The 14,222-nt window shown below is 40.4% G+C and overlaps 1 long non-coding RNA gene across 1 annotated transcript; it reads left to right on the top strand.

The window, feature by feature from the left end:
• Positions 1–1,511: 1,511 nt before the first annotated feature.
• On the top strand, positions 1,512–6,883 carry LOC106495448 (uncharacterized). Its single transcript, XR_001294451.1, has 3 exons — positions 1,512–1,537; positions 5,098–5,181; positions 6,812–6,883. It is a non-coding gene; the product is annotated as an uncharacterized lncRNA (long non-coding RNA).
• Positions 6,884–14,222: the final 7,339 nt, after the last annotated feature.

Below are 14,222 nucleotides of genomic sequence, written 5' to 3'. Positions count from 1 at the left end.
TATTAATGTAAATGTTGCTGAAATTTGCTTTCAAAGACTGTTTCATAATTACCATTTTTTTTTTGGAAGTGTTTGGAGTAAAAATATCTTGGACAAATGTTCCAAACATATTATTAGAAATTCATAGTGATTATAATTTTTAAAAATATATAAAAATCACCAGAACAAAAGAACTTCACATATTTATGTTTCAAAGAAGCATTCTAGGAACAGACACTAATTATTTGGGCCTGTCTAGCTCTTCCTGAACCTAATTCTTAGCTAGGATCAAATATCTGATCTGAACACTGTGCTAAAATTAATAAGTTGTCGACAGCTAACTAAACACAGGCTGAAAATTTTTCATTATTAATGAGAATTCTTCAGTAACGTAAGGCAGCCACAGTTCAGCCCGGGACATAAGTTTGGTAATAAAAATCTGTGCATTCTACAATCTCTTCTCTGCGGGCAGTGGGGAAAAACCACTCTCAGAGAGATCAGTGCCGGCCCGTAGCGCTCCCATGAAGGAGCACTGCAGAGCTCAGCACACAGGAGCCTTGCCCCTCGCTGAAGAAGATGTAGAGGTGATGAGAAGGGAGGGGGTGCACCCCTGAATCAATATAATTTTATGCTGCTTTCCCGGGGATGAATTTCCACACAGCTCAGGGGCCCATGCTGAAGTGTTATGTTCCACAGCACTGTTCCCTGTGGAAACTGAGAATTTCTACAAAAGGGCTAATTTAGCTGGGAGCTCTACTCATCTTCTCAGGTAATACAGGTTTTCTCAGGCTCTCTTTCCAGTACCAATGCACCAAAAATTAGCAACATAGAAAACAAGCATGTTGGGAAGGAGCATATAGCTTAAGAGTTCTCTGTGGTTAGAACGTTAATAGTTTGGACTTCTCTTTCAACATTAAAAAGTGATAATAAAGTATAACAAGTAAATAATTAAAAAATAGTATCCATGAAGTTATAGGACCATGTATAAACATTAAAAAGATTCTTTTGTGCATGATAATATCTATGTTCCCTTTCCATATCAAAAATGGTGACTCTAAAAGCATCACATTTTCAAGAAATTGATCCTATCCCTTGATACTGTGAAAAACCTCTGCGTTCTGGAAAAGTGTGCAAGATCTAATGCTCTATTCTTAGAAACCTGATGGTGTGCTTAAAGAAGCTTAAAAAAATCTAGCAGTGATGCATGGTCAGCTGGAGTGTAGAACGGCTCTTCCATTTCTGGGGGAAGGGAAAACCATTCTTCTTCATTTAAAAAAAAGAGGAAAGAAATAAAGAACCAACCCCCCAAACTGTCCAGTCGCTGCAATCCAGTCACACACATACTGAGCAAATATGAACATGTCTGTTTCAGCTCTTCCTTGCAAGAGAAAAAAATCATCAGTGCGTTTGTTTACATTCTCTCTGCTCTGACATTTGGCCAGGCCACACAGCTCCCAGCTGAAACCAAATACAAAAACCACATGCTGCAAACACACTCAGTGTGAGGGAGCTTCTCCTGCACAGCCGGCGTCCCCGTGCCCCGCATATAAACACACGCGTAAGTGCAGCCCAGTTAACCCCCAGCGCAACGTGCAGCGGGCTGAAACCTGCCCCTCGCCAGCGCGCCGGGGAGGAGGCACGGCGGGAGCGGGAGCGGGAGCGGGAGCCCGAGCCGCCCCCCGGCAGCAGGCACCTGGCGCCCGCGCAGCGCCCCGCGCAGCGCCCCGGCGCAGCGCCGGCGGCGCGCACGGCGGGAGCGCGCAGCCCACGGCCTGCCCGCGGCACCGCAGCACGCGGGGGCGACGGGGGGCTTCGGTGTTTTGTACGGCTGTGCTAGCCTGCCCTAGGGCTGGGTATGTTGATCCTCGTGTTGTCCCTCAGGTAAAGCAAACACCTCCGGCACCCCAAAGCTCGAGCCCTGAATGATTACGCTTTTTATTTCTGGTGCCTCTGCTGAGGTACGTTCATTCTTTTGAAGCAGCAAAAATACCAAATTGTGGTTTTTACCAGGTGCAGTTTCAAGATGCCTAAAAGTTTCCCGGGGGATGTGAACCCCTGTTGAGAGAAGGTAAACCTGTTGATTGCAGGGTTGCCATTCTTGGCTACTTGTCATAGCAACCTCAGAACTAGCCCACAGGTCACCCGGGGTCCACAAAACACAGTTTGAAAATATTCCTAGAAAAAATTAATGAACCTGTTTCTGCAGAAGATTACATCTACTCAATCAGTTTAATTTGTGTCTGTAGGTTAGAAAACCCATGGGAAAAAAAATGATTATATTTAGGTCTAAGCAGTTCCAGCTACTTACTGTAACATCATGGTTCAGTTATTTAATTCCTGGACACAGTTCAGAGAGAGGTAAAATCAACATCCATTTGGTGGAATTTGTTTGCTTTTCTGTTCATCCCTCCATTGTTTTTCCAGTCCAACAAGAATTCTACAGGAAAACAGTATTTGTTTTCTTTTGGAGTTAACAGAAAGTACAACATGTTACCCATAAAATAAGAGAAGGCCTTATGTGTTGCTGTTTTTCTGAGCTTCATGAGCCAGATTTTACCCCCAATTAGTTATGAGTAAATTGGACCTATGTGTTGTTTGTGTATGCGTACCACATCAACCTAATGCTTTAAGTAGATCAACTCTAGGAATAATAATAGAAAAAGCTTAAAAAAAATAGTCCACTTTTTATATATTTTTTTCAGATTTGTTTCTGATCCTGTAGGCTTTGATCTAATCTGCAGCAAAATGAATGTATAGATCAAAGCAAAACCTGAACTAAAATTCTAATAACATAATGTATCTACCAGCCACATTAAGAAGGCAAGCAGAAGAACTGAATTTGAGTATGGTTTTTATATTTGTTGATCAGAATATAGATATATGTACGTACACACACACTTTTGCTCAATTCCAAGCCTCTCTGAGTTCATTTGGAATTTCCCTGGAGACACAGTGATGCAATAGATCAGATTCTGGTCTAAATAACATCATGTTGTGCTAATAATGACAGTGATTAATCTGTAAATTCAGCATTCAGTAAAAAACATTCATAGCTGACATGCCATGCATGTGAAACCCTCATAGAGAAATGGTCTAAAAACTTGTGGGGAATGTGATGATTTCACCAGCCCCCAGGACGGAGCCTGTACACAGTCACAGATGCAGAAATCTGTTTGTAGCTATATTACCAAACGCCAGCCTGACCACAGACCATGTTCAGAGCTGGGGTAAGGGAGCGCAGAACCAATTAAACAGATGGAATTGCACCACGGGGGACTTGCTCCCCAGGGACAGGGAGGCAGAAAGGTCCTTTATAGATATACTGCTGTTAACAGGGCTATATTCATTAAGAACCAGATTTTGCTGATCTTGCTCATACCAAATAACATTCGCTTGGGACACATCCATCTCACTAAATTCAAGAGATAATGTAGGAGAGCCACTCGGGGAAAGAATGCCAGAAACCAGACGTGTAGAAAAAGCACTTTTCTTGTGCTTGAGCTCAGCACAGCCAGAGCGCAGGGAAGGCGCTCCTGGGGGGGCAGCTAGGCTCGTTTCCCTGCTGAGCAGCTTGCCCATTGCCTGGGCAGCCCTCAACTTTCCGGCTGCATTTCCATGTGGTCTATTTAAGTCTCCAATAAAAACAGCTGACAGAACTTAAATATGCACTGTAGATCTCAGGACAATAAATTTACACTCTTTGTAATTAAAAAAGATTCACAAAAATCTGTGCTAATTGTATTTTTCACACATTCAGCGTATTTCTCCATATTACATAATTAATGTCCTACTTCAATGTTCAGTAAAAGAAATGAAAAAATAGCGCAGTGATGGGAATGACAGGAGAATCTGAAATTACTTAGAGATTACATTTGTCACTCTTGACTTAGTGTATAACTAACTGTTCAAGAAAGGACCCAATATCCATACGCTGAGATTATTGACAGTCTGAGAAATAACTGAGAATGCTACACAGCATATACAAGCATTAAATTTGTCTTTGTAGCTAAGGATTCAGAGGTAAAACACTAATAACTTGGACACTGATTGCCAGGGCAGAAACCAAGTGGTTTTGATTCCATAGTTACTCTGTGATAGATTCTAAGTGCTCTAAACAGAAAAGGTGAGATTTAAATAAGTCTCCTTTTCTTTGTTCATAGCTACAGCTAACTGCTCCCTATTGAAGTAACTCTCTGTGTCAATGTTTCCTGCAAACACAGCCGTATCCTCTACAGATGTGTCTTTTGTAGGGTAAGCGATGATTAGAGCCTTCTTATCCTTTACAGAGAAGAAACATAGAAGAAACAGGGAAATGACTTTCTTCTATGAAATACCATCCACAGTGTCTTTCCAGGATCACCTGAACTACTCCAGCCTGAGGCACATGACAGCGCTGGATAGAGATGAGCACCTTTCTCGCTGCCAGGGCCCTGACTGAACACATCCACCCGCTGGGGGACACAGCTGCGGGGCTGGGGCCAGCTCAGCGCCAGCGCGGCCGAGGCTGCCCCCTCCCCTGGGGACCTAGGAGAGGCCCCTGCCAGCACGGCCAGGGCTATCCCCGCAGTGGTGCCTGATGTCCAGGCCTGGGGCATATCACCACGTACTTCCATTTCTCAAATACCTCTGTGGATAGTCAAGGCCAATATACTAAAATGAGGTACAGGGTGATAGCTCTCCTTTAACATTTACTCCATAGCTTGACAGGGTTTGGCTTAGACTTCTGTTTACATGCAACATTGTTTACAAATTCAGTACAAATTCTGATAAAAAGAGACAAACAAAAATTCTGCTATCTAGAAAAATGCATGTGCTCACTAAACCAAGCAGCATAACTGTCCCAACCTGTAAAACAGTACAGATTTGATCTGAAAAATATATGGTCTTTGTTCTATAATCTCCCTCATGGGAGTACCCCTGAAAGTTATAGTTACGTATTCCCACTGCAAGTAAGATATATCTAAAATCTATTATATGTCTGTGGTATGGACACTGTGAAGAGATTCATTCCCACAACCATCAACACATTTCAAAGTTTAGTGCTTAAACTTGCAATATTAAGGGTGTAACAGTAATGGATGAAATATAAGGAACTGAGAACCTTTTTCCTTCTCTCAGGTTAATGGCAGAAGGATATGCTGAAAGACAGATCAAGTGGGTTGGAGCCATTCAAGAGAAATGAACGTTCCAGCTCTTCACAAAGTACGCTCCGGTTCACATATTCATTCGAAGCCGTAGACTGTACTGTCTCAACTTCATTTTTTTTAACCTTTTACCTATGTGATCCTGCCTTTTCAACTTAAAGAAGAAAATAATGTAAATAATTTGATTTTTAGAGTATAGCATTCAGTGTGTATGCCCCTCATGAAGCAAGTATTTAATTGTTAATTGTCAAACTGTATTCAAATAGGCAAGAGCACTTACACAGCAAAGCCATCTTTTCCTTTTGCTGTGAAATCACTGTATCAAATTCACTACATCAAAACTATTTCAGTAGCAACATCTGATTTTGCAAACAAAAGATTAAGCTGCTGGAATATACAAGTGCAACTCAGTGGAGCCGTGCCTGCCTGTGTCAGCAATGGATCTGGCCTCAAGGCTTCATTATTTAGATTGTGAATTCCTGATGTGAGGAACTATTTCTCTGTTTGTTTGAGAAATGCTTCAGATACTTTAGCCACATTATAAATAATAAATAAAATAACAACTAGAAGTCTCAGGGAAGGGGAAGACTGATTGTAAGAGAGAGGGGCTTTGTGCAAGTATAGAAAAGCCTCACTCCAGCTATCTACCTGGGACTCAGCAAAAAACCAATTGCTTAGGTAGATGTTGGTCTTTAATTAAAAGGTTCAGCCCCAGTGCATTGGGTTCCCTGGAATAATTCAACAGAGCTGCCCCGGAGAGTGAGTTGCTTATCCACAGATGGCCCTACTGTAGATCCCAATGTGTTCATTAAGTTTTGGGAAAAAATGCAGAAGGAAATAAACTACACAAAGAACTTTTATGGCCCCTTTATCAGATATGCTCAGGAAAGAGTTTACTGAGAAAGGCCTGGGAAGGTAGGCACCATTGCTATCACCCTCTAGGCAGTGTGCCTCATCACCACAAGATGATGAAGCAGTCACCCATCAGGGCAATTATCCATGCAGGCACCCTAACCATGCCGCTACCTTCCCAGATGGAGGCAGCTGACCCACGTGCTGAGCCACCATACACAGTCCAACCGAACAGCCAAAACTTTGCTTGGACTAACCAGTACAGAACAGCCAAACAGTGCAGCCCTTGAGAGGTTAAGTACAACCAGTCTTGTTTACAGGAAACTTGGCAAATTTTTACTCTATATTTAACTAAAATGTAATGTGGATGCTCATCATTTGTATCAAACAACGAATGTTCAGATTTGTTGAGACATGACATAAGCATTTGACAAGTAACCTAGCCAAACAGTCTTTGTCTGTGCCATTTGGAATACCAATTCTAAGGCATCAGAGGTCTAGGCAAATGCTGTCTTTGAGCATCCTGGAATACAGCTAAAACAGCTGCAATAGCACAATGAATACAGATCCTAGCTCAATGGCTTTAGAGGACTGCAGTCATCTGAATACTCATTAGGTAAAAGTTTTGAGGTTGCAATGCAGTCAAATTGTTGGTGAAAATGTGCAAGAGTCCTCTTGCTGCAGAAATTATTGGAAGATGACAATCGCTGTCATTTATTCAGGAGAGACCAACACTATGCTAGAATTACATACAAGGGAAAATCCTCAGTGCCAAATGTAATTGAAACTCATTTCCACAGAGAATATTAACATATGAAATGTGTTACCTATTCCAGGGCCTCTGGAACAATGAGTGCAGTAATAGCTTTGGGACAGATAGAAAACTAGATGCATTTGCAGTTGAGAAGACAAGGACCACTGTGGGATTTCAGGTCCTTCTGCTGGTTTGTCAGATCTTTGAAATGACAGGTATGTTTAATAAATATATTAATTTCTTATTTCAATATATATAGTCTCTGGAAACCTCTGAAGGCCTCAGATATTTCGTGTTAGCATGCTTCTACCACTGAAAAGTGGTAAGCTGAGCTCTCGCACAGAGCTCCTCTGTACTTCAAGGCATCGTAGAGCTGTGATTAGAGAGACATGTGGGCCTCATTTCAGCTTGTCTAATCTGACACTATTTTTATGCATGTGTATTCTACAGGTTCAGCTTTAAAAACACAGGGAAAGAAAAGCTGTGTTTAGGAGATGCGAGTGCTCTTAAAGACCAGATGAGTCATCAACAAACAGTGTGTACTTAATGAAATGCACTCTTCGTTATTACTATTTAGAAGCAATTTTCAATGAGTACCTGTAATGATGGTTAATTTACTACAGAACTGATTCAATCATATATTGTTAGGCATATGATAACTATAACTTGTTTTTCTTCTAATATTGCAGAAATAGATAGTGTAGATTAAAGGGAAATGAGCAACTGCTGAAATAAAAAAAATGCTTGCACATAACTTATCACTTCATTACTAATCATCTGATCTAAACATCTGCCATCCAAAATGTGTATAATGTTTTTCTGAGATAAAGTAGCCTTTTCTACCACCCTGCAACATAGCTGAGGTTAAAAAACAAACAAACAAAAAAAAAACTTTTAAGCAGTGATGCTTTAATAGGGCAAGTATTTTCTTCTATACAAAATTTAAAGAGAAGAATGGAATGTACATGATTGTGAGTGGAATAAGAATTGTGTACTTTTCCACAAATAGGAGAGTCATCCAGAATACATGATTAGTAGAGAAGCAATAAGACTGAGCAGTTTAATCAGAGAATTTATTTCCTTTTTTTCTATTGTCCAAGAACAGATTTTTCTCAAACTTATTTAGCCAATTTCAGTTTGTCACTTACCTCAGAGATTACACAGAAGTAAGCTAAATCTTAGCCATTTTACGCAGTTGTTATGAATTAGTGAAGTTGCAGCAGTAACATTGCCTCTGTTCCCAAATATGAAAGCATTTCTGATACCAACTATAAAACTTACCTTTTGGCTAAACATGCAAAAAAGCAGTCTCACATATGAAGTATAAAGGGAACAGCATATATAAAGAGAAATGCTTACATGTGTAAGGATTGGTAGGTTTTAGGTTTGAATTTCTGCACTGAAATCAGAATATAATACCATATTTTTCTTGGATGGGAGGTTTTTGTTTGTTTTTTGGTTTAGAGAGATAGGAGCAAGCTAATTTTGTAATAGCCACAACAGCATTTTGGAATATGGTTTGGCAAAAAAAAAAGAAAAAAAAGAAAAAAAAAGCTATTTAATAAGCAAAACCATACTGCCATATGTATTAGTGTTTCAGCTACTCTTCTGTGCAAAATTACCTCTATATTGAAGTCTTTTAAGCTGAAGTAGTAGCTTTTACTCTCTCATGCAATTTATTTAAGATTATCTCTTCTTCTCTTTGGTCAAAGAATAAAATAATAAAAAAAATCCTTTCATGCCTCTAAGACTGTGCTGCTCTAGTGAAAAGGCAGAGAGATGCAATAGCGTTCATTCAGTTCCCCAGGGCACAGTACTTGCAGATGATGTTGTAGCTGTATTACCAGGCTCTGATAGGAGAGCCACACAGTGCCTCCTGACCTATGAAGGTCACTGCACTCCAGGCTCAAAGGAAGTTGTTGATGACCACAGTATATAGGCACTGCAGTTTGTGTGTCCGTGATGATGAGAAGGGGAAACTCAGGAATGAGAAGGTGACACAGAACTCTGGTTACAGCAATACTGTGAGACTACTCCATGGTTTTGTGGTTTGGGTGCAGGCAAGGACTTTCTGTAAACTTCACAACCTCCCTCCTTCATTTTCCCCGTCTGTAAAATGGGAATAATCTGCCTGCTTTAAAAGAGAATGGACAAATTAGCAGGGTGTTTGCAAAGCACTGTAGAAGTGCTAAAACACAGACAGTCAATAGAAAGCCAAGTTAAATAATTGTACAGAAAATGAAACAGAAAAGTTTAGGAGGAAGTCCGAGAATAAACATCTGGCTAAAGAGAGAGGGATGGGAGGCCTGACAGAAGGAACAGAAAAACAGCATTATTCGTTTGTTTTTCCTTTTGTAGATCAAACCAACATGTCAGATGCAATGCAATCTGTTGTTTGTACAGAAAAATTGGGTGAAGAAAGAATGGGAACATCTGAACTAAAGAGTCCCTTAAAAAATTAACTGTGCAGTGCCAAGAAGTAGATGGAGAGCATAAATGGACACGTAGGGGAACAAAGAGTCTGGCTTAGCACATCAGCAGCCTTCCAGGACATGGGTACTATCAACTCTGAGATTCAGGCTGGGCTGATATGAGCAATGCTCATGTGTGGGTGGAAATACCTTTTTGAGTCCCTACAAAGAAGTCAAAAGAAAGGGAGGTGGGAGAGGTTTAGTTTATTCATGAGCTCCAATCCACAATAGTGGCCAGTATTCCAGTATATCAGTGAAATCAGCTCTCAAAGATCAGAGCGTTTCCTGTTACTTCGTCCCCAGGCTCTCTCTTGCTCTTCATGTTCAGCTCCCCTCTTTCCCTTTTGCCTCCATTCTATTTCTTCACTTCTCTTGCACTCTCCCTTATTCACCTTCTGTCCTACTCATCCTTTTTCTTCCCTCTTGTCCATTCCCCTCTTCCTTTCTCCTTTGCATTTTACAATGTGCCTACATACTTATTTTCCTAAAGCCTCACCTTGTGCTATTCTCTCAGTAAGTTACAGCTGGGACACCTGTTAGGCCTTGGCACTCTTCTCCACTTCTCATGCCTGTAGGTAATGTTCCTGATATTCCTAATGTTCCTGTTTAGGGAACCAAAATCCTGGTGATGAACCAAAACCTACCACTATATGCTGTACAAACAGTACCAAAAAGGGACTTCATTATCCAAAAAGCTACACTGTAAGATAAGAGAAACACCTGGATGTTGTCAGACAGCTACAGAAAGAACCAGTCTGATGAGCAAGAGTCTTGGCAACTTAGCTCTAAGAAAAGTTGAAGTTTTAGTAGGTACCACAATAAAGAAGAAAGGATGGTTTGAGGCAGAGCAGGGAAGCCCCTAGGAAGTGTAAGGGGCACCAAAACATAAAGCAGAAAAGGGCTCGTGCGAAATTCCAGCCTGGGAGCACTGTAAGATAGCATCATGAGTGATCAGAGGTGGGAGCTGATTTTTTCATACTACATGAGAGAGAAGAAGGCTATAGAAGTTCTGTGAAAAGGAAGATGGACAATTTATGTCCTATATGGTAGAGAAGAAGGAGCCAGCAGAGCAACAAGGCTGAAATGCTTTAGCTAGGTGGATAGTTGTCGACCTCACACTTATGGTTCTCATTTCAAGCTTTTTTTCTGCTTCTTATAGTTAAGGAAGCTTAAAAAATAGGCACAGAGATTCATATCACAGTATGATTTCAAAAGCTGTGGTTTAAAAAAGGCTCTGAATATTGTGACACTCAGAAAAGCCTAAGTCAGAAACTCTAGATGACAAAGGTATGAAAGAAATACTCTTCAGTTTCAGTGTGGAGCTGCAGTTAGATATGAGATTTTCCCTAAATGCTAAGAGGACAGAGGAAAACAAAGAGATGAAAAACACACACCTTCATCTGAAGCCATCCAGTATGAGAGTACACATGGGAAATATCTTTCGCCCCTTCTCTAGAAAAGGTACTGACATAATAGCGTATCTACACCTGGGCCACATGTCGCAAAGGGGTTCTCCGAGGAAATGGCAAGTCTGGTTCCAGCTTTGTCTGTGGCAAAGAGCTTAAAGTGTCTGATTCCAAATGCCACTTCAGGAAAAGGTTTCTAATTCAGATCTGAGTCCCATCCTCCTTTCCTTTTCCAGGTTGAGGGTACATCCCCTCATCTGACTTTTTTTTTTTTTTTTTTGGCATTAAGAACAATCACTAAACTTATACCTTCAGAGACATCAGGTCAGCCTGAGAACACATGTGCTTGGCACCAAAAATCCTTCCATTATCTTACTACCTGCCCCTTTCTCAAAACTACAATAACTAGTCAAATTCTTATTCTACTTCTGTCACATCCAGATAACTTTTCAGACAAAAAGCTATAAATTAATATAAATGGGATAATTTCTTTTCTCAACACTTATGTCATATTATTCAATGTCAAGCTGGTATGACTCTAGCAGCACCTCCTCATCAACTCCCAAAACAGGAATTGTTGGCAATCAGTGAAATACTATCTGAAAACAATAAGATGCTCTCGGTCAAACAATCTGATTAGATTAAAGATATAACATAAACATATAAAGATATACTGCTCTTTAGGTGGAAATCATATTGAGAGGAAACATCAGAAGCAAAGCAAAGAGTCTGTAGTAGCTTTGTGGCGTGAGCTCTCAAGACTCATTAACTTTAATTGCATACATGCCTCAAAGAGCTAATATACCCCAGGATATTTAAATTAATGTACTTGGTTGAAATACAAAATGCTGAAGGCAATTAAAAGTAAATATATTAAGGGTCTGATTCTGCAAACCCTTTCTCACCTAGTTAACTATCCAATCACACTGAATTTACATAATGCAGGAGAATTGCTGAATCAGGCCCTAATTTTCTAAATCAAACCTTTCCTTCATACTAAAGGAAGATCACTAACCTTGAAATGACAGTTTCAAAGAGACATTTCTTAGCTGTTTTTAAGAACAATATTTAAACCTAATGTTGTAGTGTTTGGGAAACTTATCTGGCTTTCCTTCCGTCTTCAGTTTTAATGAATAATAAGTAAGAAGAATATTAATAGTATGTTGCACTTACATAATACTCTTCATTTCATGATCTCAAAGAGCTTCATGCATATGAATAAATTAAGCATTACAACAACAGTCTGAAGGTAAGAAATGTTATGCTATGAGAAACAAAGGGAAGTGCAAAGAGTAACATGAAGATCTGGAAACAGAACCCAGACGTCCTGGCTCTCGGTTTCCTATTTTAACCACGAAGCACATTTTCTACTTTTGATCACTGGAAGTGTTTTGTTTTAGCAAAAACAAAACTAAAACTTTATCAAAATGCTACAGTAAGAAAATCAGATGGTCAGATGGTGAGAATGCTTGAGGGGTTTCCCTTTGAGGGCCTTTCCACACACAGTTCCCAGACAAGCACAGAGAAAACTGGGAGCAGACATTCTGGAGAAAATGTCACAAGGGTTCCCCCAGCAGTTTCCTATCTGCATCCTCCACAGAGATTTTCAAAGCAGATTCCATGCTAAAGTCAGAGATATAGGTAAATATGGTATGTATAAGTAAGGAGGATGAGGGAGGCAGTGAGGGAAGCTGGGCACTCACCTGCCCACCTTGCTCCCCAAAGGTGACATCAATTGTTCTCTTCACCTCACTCTCAAGAGGAATGAGAAATAATCCAGCAGGTCTTTTTTTAAAACTCAGGGCTACCTAAAACTGAACTATAAAAAGAGTCCATCCACCTAAGGGTGGGCTTTCTGACATGGCCCAATGCAGCACCCATTGAAGTCAGTACAGGCCTTCCTCTTGTATACAAGGCCTATGTCTATATATAAGCACTGGTAAATGCTGGTAAAGTTTGATAAATGAAAAGAAAATAAAAAATCAAATATTTCCCTTAGTGGTTTCTTGAAGTTCTTTGAAGAAATAGTGATACTGAAAAGGAGAAAACAGGAAAATGAAATAACAAAATGTCAGTGTAGCCATAGCATATAAAAATGCCGTCGAGAGTGAACTAGCAGCCTCTATGACTTTAGCTTGTTATACACTGCTTTTCTCAGAGCAGTAAGAAACAATGAAACTGGTTCAGTAATCAACAGCAAAATGATCAGTTCTAAATTTGGCAAGTCACCATTAATATAAAATGCACACACATATACCCAGGTACAGATGCATATTTCCTCATGTGGCTAATTTTATAATGTTCATAGTTAGCTTTTTTAGCACATGATTTCAGGCCTGTGGTATTTTGTGATTACAGCTGAACTGAGCTGAAAGATAAGAGGATGCTTCATTCAGCAGTTCTCTCCCTGTCCAAGAGCAATGCTTACAGACTTGAAAGGACATTGAAATCCATGTGCTTGGAGGACTCTGTCTTAATATGGACCTGAAGAGGCTCAAAGGATTCAAGTGAGGGCAGACAGCACTGAAGAAAAGAGATAAGGAAGTAAAGAAAAGAGGAGGAAAACACAAAAAAGAAACATCACAGACACAACTCCCTCCCAGTTACAGAGCAGTAAATACAGAGAAACTGTTGACTTCAATGGACTTATGCTGAATGTGCTACAGTATAACAGAAAGATGTTTGATCCAAGATGTTCTCAGCAAAATAACTTTTTTTTCCTGATCACTGATATTATTTCTTTCACAAAGAAAACATTGTCCTAGCTTTGATTTTCATAAGATATGTTTCCCCGAATCTCATTTCGGTCTGGGATGGAAGGCATTCACCCATCTGCATCCATTTTAGCTTGTCTCTGTATTTCTGTGCAGAGATTCACTGACCAAAAAGTTCTTTAACATCCATGGGAGAAAGGCTTCTGCAGTGGCCTGTGTAATAATAATTATGGTTAATATAACCACTACTGGGACAGGTAATAATCTTCCAGACCCAGCAGTAGCCTCTTACTCCTCCAGGTGAAGAAGCTGAGATTCTGCCACCACTGCTCCTTTCATGTTGTGACCCTGTGGGAGGCTTGGTTGCCTTGGAGCTTCACCAGCCCACTGGCCTCTTTTCCTGCATTTTCATGATTCTTTTCCTTGGCTTGTACGTGTTGCCATGCTGTGCGCTATGAAAAAGGGGGAGAATAGTAACAAGGTGGCATGCTAGATCCAAACACAAGGTACCAAAAGGCTATGAGAAGCAGGTCCCAATTTGCATTTGAACACTTGCTGCTTGGCGTCTTTTCTGCAGTCCCCCATGGAGTTACGTTGCATTAGTCTCTGCCACTTTTACCTACCAAGACACCAGCTGGGCTCATAGCTTGATCTGAAGTGTCTTGGAAAATGGCTTTACCCCTAAGTCCCCAGTACTCCCAAGATCTCCATTTGACCTGTTGCCAGACTGTACATTATAACGAGACACAGAGTAATGTGTGCCAGTGGAATTCGACATTGTTTGTGAAATGTACAGGCTTGGGACAATACAACTTCTGGTCTTGTTTAATGGAAAACATTACACTGAACTTGACCTTCTGACTGAATGCAATGCTGTGCTAATAACATGTCTTTCTCATTTG

Source organism: Apteryx mantelli, chromosome Z (assembly GCF_036417845.1).
Source record: "Apteryx mantelli isolate bAptMan1 chromosome Z, bAptMan1.hap1, whole genome shotgun sequence".
NCBI classification, from domain to species: domain Eukaryota; kingdom Metazoa; phylum Chordata; class Aves; order Apterygiformes; family Apterygidae; genus Apteryx; species Apteryx mantelli.
Note: the sequence above shows the minus strand (reverse complement) of the source record. Positions and strands in the feature narration are given on the sequence as shown.